The sequence below is a fragment of the Nanorana parkeri genome, unplaced genomic scaffold, assembly GCF_000935625.1.
Source record: "Nanorana parkeri isolate BGI_ZX_2015 unplaced genomic scaffold, ASM93562v1 scaffold707, whole genome shotgun sequence".
Taxonomy (NCBI): Eukaryota; Metazoa; Chordata; class Amphibia; order Anura; family Dicroglossidae; genus Nanorana; species Nanorana parkeri.
Window position 1 is genome coordinate 584,642 of NW_017306975.1, and position 15,622 is coordinate 600,263.

The window sequence follows — 15,622 nt, forward strand, 5'->3', positions numbered from 1 at the left end:
AAGTGTGTCAGTCATTTACGAACAGAAACCAAAAACAAGCTCAGTCATGAAGGGGTTAAAGATACGTTATTGAAACCAGTAATTCTTAAAAATGAAAGCTGAACTCTGGACACCATCCTTTTCATGCCCTTTCATTCCCCAAATAGGCATCTTCATCCTGCTTGCAGTCATGCAAAGTCTTGCCGGCTGCAGTTTTATCACAGGCAGTGCTTTGTAAGAGGCAAAGCACAGAGAGGAGGCAGGAGATACCATACTAGGGCTGCAACAACTAATCGACATAATCGATTATAATCGATTATTGAAAAAGTTGTCAACTTTTTCAATAATCGATTAATCGGCTTCTGATCAGTTGGCCCTGTTCACGGCTCCACACACGCTGCGCGCCACACCTCCTCCTCACCTCACGCTCGCCGCTGCCAGACCCGCCAGCATCCACACTCTTCACGCCGCACCTCCTCCCCGCCTCACACTCACCGCCCGCCCACATCCACGATCGGCACAGGGACGTGGGGAGATGTAGTAAGGAGGAGCAGGTGTGGGCGGATGACAGCCGCTGATAGGTCCGATCTCAGAAGCAAGTTGCTGGAAGACTGCTCAGTTAAGCCTCCACTTTCCCACACATGGTGCTCTATAATGTATTGCCGGGATTTGTATTGCTCTATAGCTGATGGTACATTGTGCTGTATATTATACATAGGAATACAAATCCCAGCAATACATTGTACACTGTATGTATAATGTACTATTGCTGGGATTTGTTGTACTCCTATATAGCTGGTGATATTCTGCACTGAGCTGTATAGAGGACTACAAATCCCAGCAATAATACATTATACAGCGCAATGTGGAATACCACAAGCTATAGAGGAGTACAACAAATCCCAGCAATAGTACATTATACATACAGTGTACAATGTATTGCTGGGATTTGTATTCCTATGTATAATATACAGCACAATGTACCATCAGCTATAGAGGACTACAAAACCCAGCAACAGTACATTATACAGTGCAATGCAGAATACCGCCAGCTATAATGTACTATTGCTGGGATTTGTAGTCCTCTATAGTCGGTGCCATTCTGCATTCATTGCTGTATAATTTTACACTTTCCTTTTCACTATATTGCACACCACTATTTTTTTTTCTTTCCTTTTTTATTTACTTCTACCGCTCCAATCTTGCTCCTGTGATGGAGTGCAATCTCAATACAAACTAGTAGTCCATCACTGGAGCCATTTTTAAAAATGTATTTGATTGTTTATCCGATTAACCGATTAATTGAACTTAATAATCGGCTAACTAATCGATTTTGAAAATAATCGTTAGCTGCAGCTCTATACCATACCAGCACTGGTGTGGGTTATAGTAGCCTTTAGGTGCAGGGGGAGTCACACTGTGGCTTTAGCTGCTCCTTAAGCTAAGTGTAAATGTGGATGGAGAACAGAAACAGATGATGCCAAGCAAGATTTGGGAAGACAGCCGTAAGAAATCAGAATGATTGTGCAATCTACAGATGCAGACATTGCCAGACTGAGGCAGATGTAATAGTTTTGGGAATTTCACATGATCCATTATAGTAACATGCTGGGCTTGGCAGCCATTTGAAAATAGTATATGACGCAGTGCAGATGTGATGGCTGGCTATCTGCTGCTACACAGGAAAAGCTGCTCCAAGAAACAGGATACCTCTGATTTGTCAGAAGACGACCTGACTCTGAACAGAGATCTATTAATAAAGCCTGTACACACACTCCTGTGTGTAGGGCTGCAACAACTAATCGACATAATCGATTATTGAAAAAGTTGTCAACTTTTTAAATAATCGATTAATCGGCTTCCGATCAGTTGGCCCTGTTCACGGCACCACACACGCTGCGTGCCGCAACTCCTCCGCACCTCACGCTCGCTGCTGCCAGACCCGCCCGCCCGCATCCACGATCTTTACGCCGCACATCCTCCCTGCCTCACATTCACCGCCCGCCCACATCCACGATCGGCATAGGGACGCGGGGAGATGTAGTAAGGAGGAGCAGGTGTGGGGGGAGGAGCAGGTGTGGGGGGATGACAGCTGCCGATAGACAGTTCCGATCTCAGAAGCAAGTTGCTAGATGACTGCTCAGGTAAGCCTGCACTTTCCCACACATGGTGCTCTATAATGTATTGCTGGGATTTGTATTCCTCTATAGCTGATGGTACATTGTTCTGTATATTATTATACAGAGCAATGTACCTTCAGCTATAGAGGAATACAAATCCCAGCAATACATTATACACTGTATGTATAATGTATTGCTGGGATTTGTTGTATTCCTCTATAGCTGGTGATATTCTGCACTGTATAGAGGACTACAAATCAAGGAATAATACATTATACAGCGCAATGCAGAATACCACCAGCTATAGTGGAGTACAACAAATCCCAGCAATAGTACATTATACAGCGCAATGCGGAATACCGCCAGCTATAATGTACTATTGCTGGGATTTGTAGTCCTCTATAGTCGGTGCCATTCTGCATTCATTGCTGTATAATTTTACACTTTCCTTTTCACTATATTGCACACCACACTATTTTTTTTTATTTTTTACTTCCACCGCTCCAAGCTTGCTCCTGTGATGGAGTGCAATCTCAATACAAACTAGTAGTCCATCACTGGAGCCATTTTTTAAAATGTATTCTATTGTTTATCCGATTAACCGATTAATCGAACTTAATAATCGGCTAACTAATCGATTTTGAAAATAATCGTTAGCTGCAGCTCTACCTGTGTGTTAGCATGCGAGTCCACAATAATGGAACAAATCTGCTCCTACAAGGTAGACTCAGTGTTCATTTTTTTATTTTTTGCTGATCCATCAGTCCTTCGATCACTCACCTACCCTGCAAATCAATCACACACCAGATATTGTATCATAAATCCATGGGTTGTGTTAAGCTTATCTTGGCTGTTGGAAATGGAGAATAGCATTCTTACTTTACAGCATTTTTTCACACCTGCCTAAAACTTTTGCACAGTACTATATATGTGATTCCTATTAACAGTGGTCTGGGCTTTCTTGGAAGCTGCTCCCTGTCAATCGCTTTGGAAAGGAGGAGTTGGGTAATGGTTTGCAATTCAGGCTCCTGAGCTTCCTGTGCATGTAGGCACATGGAGCATTGGCATGCCAGTAGTGACTCCAGGGGATCCTAGAAGGTGGCAGGCCCAACATCCAAATAAAAAACAAGGGGTGTAAAATTTCAAAAATGATTAAAAACAAGTGAGAGGCTACACACAAAAGTCAGACATGAAAACGGGAAAGTGAAAGAGTATGCTGCTAAATACCAGTTTTTACATAGAGGATTTAATAACACTTTAGCTTGTGTCACAAGTAAATAAATAAAATTAAAGTGACACTAAACTCAGGAGTTAACTCTTAAAAACGGACAGTGTCAGCACCAATTCAGAGATGATGTGAGGATCTACAGCCGAGTAATGCACAAATAAGATACATTTTTGTTAATAGTTAAGGCACTTGAATGCTTTAAGATTTAACTCCTGGGTTTAGGGACACTTTAAATAGTTCTGCCTTTGTTTAATCTCCATTACATGGTGAACTGACAGCACTAGTAGTTTACCAAAGCGAGCCGCACGAGCACCGTGGGAGCATAGCCAGCTCCTTTTGCACCCAAGGCAAGAACAAAACCGTGTCCCCCCCCCAACAGGCGTGTGATGTCACCCAGAAAATTGAGGACACAAAGTCCTCAATCCCTTTTTTGCAGCCTCTGTTCTAAATGAATGGAAAGCACAGAGGCTTCCCATTCATTAAGAGAATATTTTACTATCAAGCAGTTTCTGAATGGGGAGGAGCCTCTGTAGTGAGTGCTTCTCCCCATTGAGAAACTCATAAATGAACAGGAAGTGATGTAAATCACATCTTGTTCATTTATAACTGGGGACACATAGTGTTATTTACAAACACTGGAGTGATCAGCTGATCGCTCCAGTGTTTGTCCTGCACAGAGGATCGGAACATATCACTGATATGTACCGATACTCTGCCGCTCGGCCACGCACACGGGTGCTCAGCTTCTCCCATGGATCCCCCCTGCTCTCCCGGGCAGAGGCAGCGGGGGATCCGACACGAAGCACACAGCGGGGGGAGGAGCCGCTGTCATAGAACTGAGGCCGAGCGGTGAGGGGAGATAGAGGCGCCGGCTGTCAGATCCAGACTGAGCGCCTCTCTCTCTCCTCACCGCTCGGCATTAGTTCTGCGACAGCGGCTCCGTCCTCCCCCGCCGCCGGTTCCTTCACTTCCTCTTGGATCCCTGCTGCATAGAGATGGGGAGAGCAGCGGGGATACAGAGAAGCCCCACCTGCGGGAGTAGAGGACATCGCGATCTACCAGTGATCGCTATGCGATCAACTGGTAGATCGCGATCGACCTTATGGGCACCCCTGATCTAAGCATTCGTAAGGAAGGACATATTCCACTTTTTGGTTTAATTACACTTAGAGGCAAGTATAAGCAGTTGCAGGACTGGCATTAATCTGTTGCTTTGCACTACAATGGAAAATCACAGGTCTACTTTAGGATTTTCTTTCCTCATAAACACAAGCATGCATGTGTATGTAACTGGAACAGGAGGTTTGGTCAGAAAACTCCAGTGCTGGCTTATTTTAGCAGTGGAATTACTATTTCCCCCAAAATTTAGAGGGCGGGACATGGTCTAATGATCAAAATACAAAAAAATTGTTGCTTCTAAAATGGGATAATTTTGTGTGTGCGGCTTTATCTTATCAGCTGAGATACAGAGTTAAAGAGAGGGTACATCTTGTATGGCGAGTCAAGTAATAACAGCCAGATAGCTCATCACCTGACATTCCGAGCATATATGGACACCTACAGAAAAGGAGTCGACCTATTATAGGATCTACTGATAATCGGTGCTGATATTCCTGAAATTTTTAATTTTCTACTTCAGATCCTCCTCTGCTGATTGACAGCAAGCAGTGGGCCTGGTGCAATAGCCAGCCTGCTATTGGCTATTGCAATTTGAAAGAGGCAATAGCAGGTTGGCTATTGTTCCCAGCCACTGCGGATCAATCAGCAGAGGAGCGGACCTGAAAGAGAACTTCCTCTTTCAGGTCTGCTCCTCTGCTGATTGGCAGCAGGCGATTTTAATAGCCAGCCTGCTATTGCAATTTGAAATAGTCAATAGCAGTCTGGCTACTGCACTGCCCACTATCTGCTGTTTACATTCAGCGGCCAGCTGTGGAATCCTGCCGTCGGCAGATAAATGGAGCGGGAGGCATAGGAGGACGGAGCCTGGTGCAACTGGATGTAAACAGAATACCGGTACCGATACCGGCCTGAAAGGTAGCCCATAATCGTTTTCGGTTCTGAAAAATCCATATCAGTTGACCCCTACTACAGAATCATATCTGGTAGAAAAATTTGAAATGAAGAGTTTATTTTGGTTAGCACACAAAACATAATGATGCAATATACCCAAAATAATGATGACAAATAATGAAGAAGGTCACATAGGTATAGGAATAGCTTGTTACATAGAGTTTTCAGATTGACGTCACAACATTTTATTCCAATTATAAAAAGCAATCCTCTAAATTGAAGACTGCAGCTGTCATCCCACATATCTTTGATTATTTTAAACATACTCACTGAGGGAAGATACCAAAAATAGCTCAATTTCTATTAACTCTTAATATGCCAACAATATCCATTCTTCATAATACAAAAGATAGCACATCCTAATACAGTATTTAAAACAAACCTGTATTTTGTCCATGCAAATGGCAAAGTAACAGGTCAGAGCACATCATGATTTTTGCAAGCATTGCCTTTCTCAAACTGCAAAGGGCCCAGCAAGCTCCTATGTGCCCTAATCTGACAGCAAATCGGACTGCCTGGTGATTGGCTATTCAAGCGCACAGCGCTGAATTGCAGGGAGAAAGGGGACGTTCAAATTGATAACTATTAACCATAAGTACCCTTCTTTTCTCAGGGCTTCAATTGCACTTTTGCAGCCAAATTGGGATAACATCTATTTCATATCCGTTACCTGTTCCCATTCACATTACATAAGCTAAAAACAAATGTAAAAAAATGCTTCTTGCAGTTTAAATTGTGTTTTACTTTAAAACTTGACTTTTCTTCTCCTTCTCTGTAATGTTAGGATGGGCTGTGAGGGGGTTGTGTTCACCCTGTCTGTCTTGTGCTGGCTCACTTCATTATAATTTGTAAAGTAGATATAAACCTTACCTATCCTAACAAAGAGTTAAAGGATTAAAAGCCTGGCTTCTGCATAGTATATTAATGAGACAAACCCATGCCACCCATGCTGCAACAAAACAACTAAAAGGTAAGAAATATTTTTTTTTTTATTATGTTTTAGTATGGTACATGAATTGAATCTTTTAGGGGTATTCCTAAATTTGACTGCAAAAGTGTAAATACACTTTCAGCAACATATCACACAATGCAAGAAATTTTAATGTAGGCAACTTATGGAGCCCGCTATGCAGAGTTGCAAAGCATTTCTCTAAAGTGAGGGAAATCCCCTCTTAGTTGTCCCTGGAACAAGTGTACCCATTAGAAGATTTCCACTCCATTACTGTTCTGGTGATCAGTTAAAATGTTAGATGACTACATACTGCAAGCCATGCGTTCGCAGTAATGGGCCATACATTTTCAAAACTTCACTAGACAGCCCCAGGGGCTTGTAGCATCATAAGTAGTAGTCATTGGTCATTGGCAGTAGTCATTGGTCAGCAGGACCACGTGACCTTGCTAACCAAGGAGAATCTCTTATGAGCCTTCTTTCTTCCAGGCTCCAGGGTCCGAAAAGGGGCAAAGCACTGGTCACTAACGCAGCAGTGGTCTGAAAGACGCCCAGCAACAAAGTGCTGGAGAGGGGCAATGCAGGACCCAATGAAACATGTCCCATTTCAGACAAACTTCTCTTGAGGGAGTCTTTATGGACAGGATTACACCAGCTGGTCTATCACAGCCCTGGACCTATAAAATGTTCTACGGCTAACTGGGTGTCTGGAGTGAACCACAAACATAGCCCAGTGCTTGAAGAATACATTACAGGGAGGCCCTGCGTCTTCATCGTGGCAGGGGTCCAGGTATGTATTCTAAGGATACAAGGATCAGCTAATGAAGAAAAACACAATAGAAGCACCTCTAACTCTACAGTCAACAAAAAACCTTAAAGAAAAAAAAAATCTTCATAACAAACTAAAAAAATGTCAAGTGAAATAGGTTTGTTTTTGTCTGAGGAGACCTTCCTCAGGATACTTGGAAGAAACTGAAGCATAACAGGAGTGGGAAGGGTTATAACTGGCTAACGGCTGAGTTGTCTCAGAACTGCTTCTGACCCTGTGCCCTAATGAACTATTAAGAAAAGTAATGTTCAATCATTTTAAATCTCCACAGTTTTCATGAAATAGTACCAGGTAATCCTGCCGTGATGGTCTTTGTACAGACACTCCTAATGGTACTTCTGCAGTGTCACCTGTCACAAGAGCTTGTAGTGTTGTCATGTGTCACCTGCACTCCTTACAGTGGTTGGACCTTGATTAATGACCGTGGTGCTTCTAGTGAATACACAGATGGTGCCATGTTTTCCAAAAATTGTAAAAGACTGAGATCACCAGTACTCAGTCGAAAGCATTTCATTCTTATACCTATTTATAGGGATGCACCGATACAGATGCTCCGATATCTTCCCCGAAACCAGAACTTTCGGTCAGAGGAAAATTTCCTCTGACCAGCAGTACCGTAGGGGAACATGGAGCCGGCTTCCTGGGTAATCAGGAAGCCGGGTGGCGAGTGATGACCTGCTTCCCGGCTTCCTTATTGGCCAGGAAGCCAGATCCATGCTGCTTGGCTGGGAAACCGGCTTCCTGGCCAATCAGCATCGAGCCGGTCGAACAGCCTCTATGTATGATGATTAATAATGTCAGGTGTAAAATGCTGTGATTTTGAAATACTTTCAAAGCAGGAAGTGAATGCTCTGCAAGTGTAAGTGCAAATGACTTCAGTTTGCCAAAGCAAAGCACACTGTGATTGACTCGTCATCAGCAGAGCATTGCTGGGAAATCTCATCTCAGGGAAAGGCATTCTCCTCCTATGAGATGATGTACATGGTCACATTTCTAGTCACATGCGCCAGATTTTTAGGAAGTAATAGGAGAGCTAGTAACCCGCCCTTAGTAAACATGGCCACTGTCAGAAGACTGGGGAAGAAAAGAGAAATAAGGAATGCAAAGAATAAAAAGCCTGCTATGATCTAGAAGTATGTGTTTGTAGATTGTCATTACAAAAAACAGTTCTAAAGGGGAGTTTGTTGTTATTTTAAAGATATTGGTAAAGGTCCCCTCTAAATCTTACTGAAAAAGTGGAAATATTCTTTTACTTGTGTTAGCCTTTTAATGAGGCCTTGAGAATATTCTGACTGCAGAAAAGCATTGGGAAGGTACATGTTCTACAAAGTGAAGACAAATGTGAGAGTTTTAAACTGTACGTCATGGTGTTTTTTTAGGTGAAAGGTGTTTAGCACACTATATCTTCAGGTTTTTTTGGCAATACATCTTTATGGAAGGTCAGTTTGGGTGAGAGCAATGCAATTAAGTTAGGGATGCACTGATACTAGTATCGGTACCGATACCGAGTATTTGGACGAGTACTCGTCCATAATGCTCCAATATCAGCACTTACGACCAGAGGGAGCAGTGCCGAGGGAGCCAGCTTCCTTTCCAATCAGGAACACGGGTGGCGGGTTATGACCTGCCTCCTGGCTTCCTGATTGGCTAGGAAGCCGGCTTCCCTTGTTGCTAGGCAGCCTGACCAAACAGGCGGCACCTCATGACCCGCCGTCCGGCTTCCTGATTGGTCAGAAAGCCAGGCAGCCTCGGGAAGTAAAGCCGGTGTCCTTTCAATAGAACACCAGCTTCCCAGGCAATCAGGAAGCCTTCCTGATAATCGGTGGCACACGGCACCGGTACTCGGTTTCAGCGAGTACCGATAAAAAAAATATCGGTACTAGATACTAAAAAACGGTATTGTGCATCTCTAAATGAAATAGTAAGTGAAAGCTTCTAATTGTAAAGATCACCAAATTCAAGGGGAATCACCAGAGATGATAGATTCGGGACAATGCAGCTACTGCTGTGTTTACTTCTTTTAACACAGCAGTAGCCATTTCCTTTTAGGCAGGCTGCCCGTCACATTGAAAACCTGGGGCTAAGCTGTCTGATATGAGATGAGTTACTGCTCTTCTAGCTTTGGGTAGTACGCTTTAGCTATTGAGATCTGTAAACAAGTTTTTTCTTCTTTTTTTTTTAAACGGCTAAGTAGACTGAAGAAAACAAGTGAAAAGGAACCAGAAGCTCCTCTTGTTGACTTACAAGTAGTATACAAAATATTAATATTTCATATTAATCTAAAAATGGTCACAAAATGACAGATCGCCTGTGATACTCTTCAACAGATTTTTATAAGGAAATCTCCTGTTTTACATGTTATTAGACAAAGCAGCTGCAGGGAATCTACATCAGGAAGCTCTCACAAAGGAAACATCAGAACATCACTAAAACCAGCAGGTCATACATGTGGCAACTTTACAGAAATTTCAACAACTTTTCGATCAAGCTGGAATCGAAAGCCAGAGCAATCGAATGTGGAAATTAAGGGTTTTAATCAAGCGCAAGGAGATGGGATTGAAGTTACCTTGAACAAAACTAATGGAAAAGTCAGATTGTTTTCAAAGAAATTGCTGTATTTTTTTTTTTTTTAAACCTGTATTAAAGCTGTCCATTTATAGCCCAATTGGATGAGCAAACTCATAAGTGGCACAATTCTTGGATTCAGGAATCTACTTTTAATAGTGTGATTCCCAGCTGGACAAACAAACTTGTGAGTGGTAAAGTCCTGGGATTCAAGCGTTGCCAGGTGTATGGCCAGGTTAAGAGAAGACAAAAAGACTCCAACAGAAGCAGATTCCATCATTTATCAGGATGTGTTTCAAGCCCAACTCCAGGCATTTTTTTTTCTTTGATAAACTGAACAGACAGGGTAAAAAAAGAAGCTCGCAACAGTACCTCTACTTCCACACAAGATGGCCTTAAGTCTTCCAGGTTGAATGACACCCAGAGTCATTGAACCCCAAAGACATATCATTAATATACTGCCTGCACCACAGTACATCCCCATTGACTTGTACGGGGAACATCTACCTACATCTCCCAAATTATACAGCAATGAATGCAGAATGGCACCGCCTATAGAGGACTACAAATCCCAGCAATAGTACATTATACAGCACAATGTAGAATACCACCAGCTATAGAAGAATACAACAAATCCCAGCAATAGTACATTATAGCTGGCGGTATTCTGCATTGTGCTGTATGATGTACTATTGCTGGGTTTTGTAGTCCTCTATAGCTAATGGTATTCGGCATTGCACCACTGTATAATGTATTATTGCTGGGATTTGTTGTACTCCTCCTTTAGGGTGTATGCGTTAAATAATGTCTATAACAAAGTATTTCGAAGCTCTGGAGAGTTAGAATCATTGCCCTAAAGATATGCAGAACATGTTAGATTAATCTACACACAGTACAGAGTACATATGATCAGCTATAGAGGAATACAAATCCCAGCAATACATTATACACTGTATGTATAATGGGTTGCTGTGATTTGTTGTATCCCTATATAGCTGGTGGTATTCCGCATTGCGCTGTATAATGTATTATTGCTGGGATTTGTAGTCCTCTATACAGCGCAATGCAGAATACCACCAGCTATATAGGGATACAACAAATCACAGCAACCCATTATACATACAGTGTATAATGTATTGCTGGGATTTGTATTCCTCTATAGCTGATCATATGTACTCTGTACTGTGTGTAGATTAATCTAGCATGTTCTGCATATCTTTAGGGCAATGATTCTAACTCTCCAGAGCTTCGAAATACTTTGTTATAGACATTATTTAACACATACACCCTAAATGGGTTCTGCTTGTTACCTGTACCCATTGATGAGCATAGGCATTGCGGGTACACCATGAAGCTGGTCATAGACATCACAGATTGGCCAGATGTGCTTGCATAATCTGAGCATCTCCCAATATCTGCAGGAGCAGCTTCTCCTCTAAACAGGCAGTTTCCCCAGAAGGGATCAGTTATGGTTTTCTAAATTGTACAATTGTTTGATCCCACTAGGATGGTTTTGCATACAGTAAGTCTAAATGGTACCTTATGGTCCATAGACTACCTGTTGAGCTGTTAGTCTGAGGTATACAGACACATGCAATAAAGTATCTTAAAGTCAAAGTTTTTCTTTTGGATAAAATAGCTCATGCTTAAAGCGAGCATGTCAGGAAGTATAAAAACAGATCGTAGCAGTGCCTGGAACTCTTCGAAGGTGTAAGGATTTAACACACTGAACATCAGACAGGGAAGTATAAAGCTTCTTCTTCACACGGTAACGCTGCTTTAGGCCCCATGCACACGGGCATCAGTGGATTCTTGCGCCAGGAATCCCAGGCATGTCCGTACAGATGTGGCTGCTGCGCCCATTCAAGTTAATGACAGAATGACAGCATCCACATCTGTCCATGGCTGTCTGCATACAATAGTATGCAGACAACCTTACATACATATTCTAGGTCAAAGCAATTGGATCAGGATGGTAGCCAGCCAGTCTCCATTTCCAGAAGGGGAGGTTAGAAATGGCAGCCTCCATATTTTTTTAACACAGGGTTTTGTTTAACCCATTAAAGACCCTTTCGCTGCCAAGGCCTTTTTTTTGCACATGTTATAATCCACATTTTATGCCTGAAAATTACTTGAAACCCCCAAACATAATATATTTTTCAGAAAGCCAAGATCCTGTAGAATAAAATGGCGGCAGTTGCAAATTTTTATGTTGCATGATATTAGTGGAAATTATCAAACCTAAAAATTTAGTGAAAAATGCACTTAAAGGATAATTAAACCCTTGCGTTTTTTTACATGCATCTACTGTTAGCAGTAGATATATGCCAACACATAAAAAAAAAAAAAAAAGTGAATAGGTTTAAAAACTTACCTGTGTCTCCGCCACGCGCTCACGTCCGAAGATCTGAAGAGTTTCGGGCGGCCGCAAAGGATCATGGGGCGGGCGCATGCGCAGTAGAGCTCTTCGGCCGGGAGACGAGGAGAGACACAAGGTCAGTCTATGCACGCAGCCCGGCAGCGTATGCCCGCACAGACTCCGTGGGAAACAGAAGACACAGCAGTCAGCGCTGGATCAGAGACTGGCACCAGCGCTGGAGGGACTCCTGAAAACTACTGGAAAGAAGATGATGATGATCGGATCAAGAGGCATCATTTAAGGTAAGTCCTTACACCAGTATGGGTGGGAGAAAAATAAAATACCTATTGTTTTGTAAAATATAAAAGATAAGGTTTACAACGAGTAGAGAGATACCCAACATGATCAGGTTAAAAATTGTGTGCGTCCGTGCTGCCACAAAATTCAGTACCACAAAAAGGCCATAGACGAAGCTTCATGCAAAGCTGTACTGAAATTAATTTTATACCATTTTTTGGGGACACATAGAGCTTTCTTTTGGTGGTATTTAATCACCACTACTGAAAATCTTGAAAAAAAAACGTGTTTTTTTTAACATTATGTTAGGAAACATTTATTATTACCCAGTTTGTTGGTAAAATATAAAAGACGGGGTCACGTCGGGTAAATAGACACCAAACATGTCAAGCTTTAAAATTGCGCGCACCCGCGAAATCGCAGAAAACTACAATACCCAAAATTGGCCATAGGCGACGCTTTCAAAGCTTTTACCGCTCATCAGTTTAGTGTTATCAGTGATTGATGGCACTAGAATGATTGCTCTCACTGTGACATTTGCGGCGATATGTAGCATGTGCGTTGTTTGCATGCGTGTATGTATGGGTGGGGACTTTAAAAAAAAAAAAACTTTGTTTTTTTATTCTTTGTGATGTGTAACTTGAAATTTTTTGGGGGGGAAACTAATTTTTTTTTCCACTAAACTTTATTGCCATCACATACGGGGGCTAATAAAAAAACCCCTATGTGATAGCAAAATATGTGACAGGTCCTCTTTATGGAGACATCAGGGGTCTCCAAGACCCCTAATGTCACCTAGGACCCCCCAAAAGAAGCTGATGAAGCACAGATCTGCTCCATCAGCTTCTTTCCAGCTTCTGAAGCTGGAGAGTGACACAAGAATGCGGAAGTGATGTATTATACAACACTTCCGCATTCTTGCAGCGGAGAGGGGACCGGAGGGAGCTCGTGTAACGATCCCTCTCTGATCCCCTTTGACACAGACACCATGCTGATCCCGGGCTCGCACAGGGGGGGGGAATCGATCGTTACCCCATACAAGCGATCGCTTGTATGTTAACAGGCATCGCTGCCTGTTTTTAAATATCGGGCATTGCCCAGTGGCTCGCACGAGGGGGCATGTCTGAGCGGACGTCTAAAGACGCCCGCTCAGATCTTGAGAGCTCCCGGCCGGCCGTTTTTTTTTACAACAGCCGGCCCGGAGGCAGTTAAAAGCCCATACAGGGCATCAGTTTAGGGATACGTGTAAATATTGGCCCTACAATTATTGCTCTTACTCTGGCGCTCGCAGCGATACCCAACTTGTGTAGCATGATCGCCATTTTTGTACGTAGGTGTGCCCGACGCGTGTTTACGTGAATAGACTCATGATCGTTTTACAAAAACATTTAATATTTTTTTAAACAGTTTTTGGCTTTTTTTATTTACTTTTAGAGCTGCAGCTAACGATTATTTTCAAAATCGATTAGTTAGCCGATTATTAAGTTCGATTAATCGGTTAATCGGATAAACTATAAAATAAAGTTTAACTTTAATTGCGATCACATAGGGGGGCTTACAAGCTCCCTCTGTAATAGCATATTGGTGGTGACAGGTCCTTTTTAAGCAATACGTAGAAATGTCACCAGCACACCAAATCTTTTTAGGATAGCAAAATGTTCATTTATTGGAAGTTCCTTGTGATATAAACAAGTGCTTTCGGGACCACACAGGGTGCCTTCATCAGGGTTAGCCTTAGCTTGTTTATATGACAAGGAATTTCAAATAAATGAACATTTTGCTATCCTAAAAGGATTTGGTGTGCTGGTGACATTTCTACATATTGCAGATGTTTGTGGCGCCATCTCCAGTCACTGTGAGCATCCCACCCATTACAAGGGACTTTTCGTAAGGAGTGCAACAAGGAAAAGTGTTTAAGGTACCTTTTAAAGTGACAGTTTACTGACCCGTAGAAGCGATCTGGCGACAGCTGATCAGCCAGAATCACTTCGAATGCAAAGTCAACTTTACAATTGTAAACAGAGTCCCGGCGGCGTCTGTTTAAACGGGCTCGCTGCTAATGACGTACTATGTACGTCAGTGGACGCAAATGGGTTAAATAGGTTTTGCATTCCCATTGCATGATGGAAATGCAAAACCCACTTGAAGCAGGTTAAAGGGTTATTAAACCCTCGCTTGTTTTTGCATATATCTATTGCTAGCAAGCAGTAGATATATGCAAAACAATTTTTAAAAAAAACTTTTTGAAAGGGTTAATACTTACCTGTCTCCCCGCCGCGGGCTCCTGTCTGAACATCTGAAAATTTCTCGGGCGTCGGCCAGGGATCTTGGGGCGGGCGCATGCACAGTTCAGATGTTCGACCAGGAGACGAGCAGAGACACAAGGTAAGTATATGGAGCAGCGTGCACCCGCACAGACTCCGTGGGACATGAGCGAAGAGGAGGACAGAGGAGTCAGCGCTGGATCGTAGACCTGCACCGTCGCTCGCTCACTTCTGGATCATGTCCCTGCAGAGAGCCGTGACGGTCAGCCACGGCTCCCTGCAGGGATTCCCCCCCTCCCAGATCCTCCAGCGCTGACTGGCGGAACGGACGGGGGAGGGTACAGCTGGCTCTGACTGTAGATAGGCAGAGCCAGCTGTCAATCACGCAGCTGGGTGGATCTCGACAGTAATGTCGGGATCCCTCCCGGGTGCGGCCGTCTCAGTATCTCACGGGAGGACGTTAGTTTATGTGATGTGAATGATCTCAGGAGTGTCTCAAATTGATACCATCAGAACAAGCCCAAACCCCATTGGTGTAGACCCTAAAGGCTGAGTTCACGTGTGGCCGAGGGGCAGTAAAAACAGGAGGATGATCCACATTTCTATCCCACCCCAGCCATGCACTTACAAGTTGAACTGACAAGTATAGCAGCCGGACAGTGCCATGCATATTGCAAAAACTAGAGAGGTGGCGTGGCCTGCCAAATGTGAATGCACCGCAACCAAGCATTTGGCACGCGGCACGGTAGTTCTATGCACATGTATAGGCATTCAAGAGACAGCAGTATCGTCTTCTGAATGCCTGAAAGTCTTTTGCTGCTGCAGCCGCTCACCTTGTGACTTGCTACAAATTGATACTTTTGCAGTCTAATCACCATTGAGGAGAGGCGATGGACTGAGTGAATCTGGCCTTGAGAGCTTGTTCACACCATATACAGTGCATTGCAGCCCAGTTAGGGAGA

The 15,622-nt window shown here is 43.1% G+C and overlaps 1 protein-coding gene across 1 annotated transcript in view; it reads right to left on the reverse strand.

Moving 5' to 3' along the window:
- The window catches only part of DNAJC7 (DnaJ heat shock protein family (Hsp40) member C7), a 65,266-nt gene that overhangs the window by 48,480 nt on the left and 1,164 nt on the right, over nucleotides 1-15,622 (reverse strand). The gene's annotated exons all lie outside the window — the stretch shown is intronic.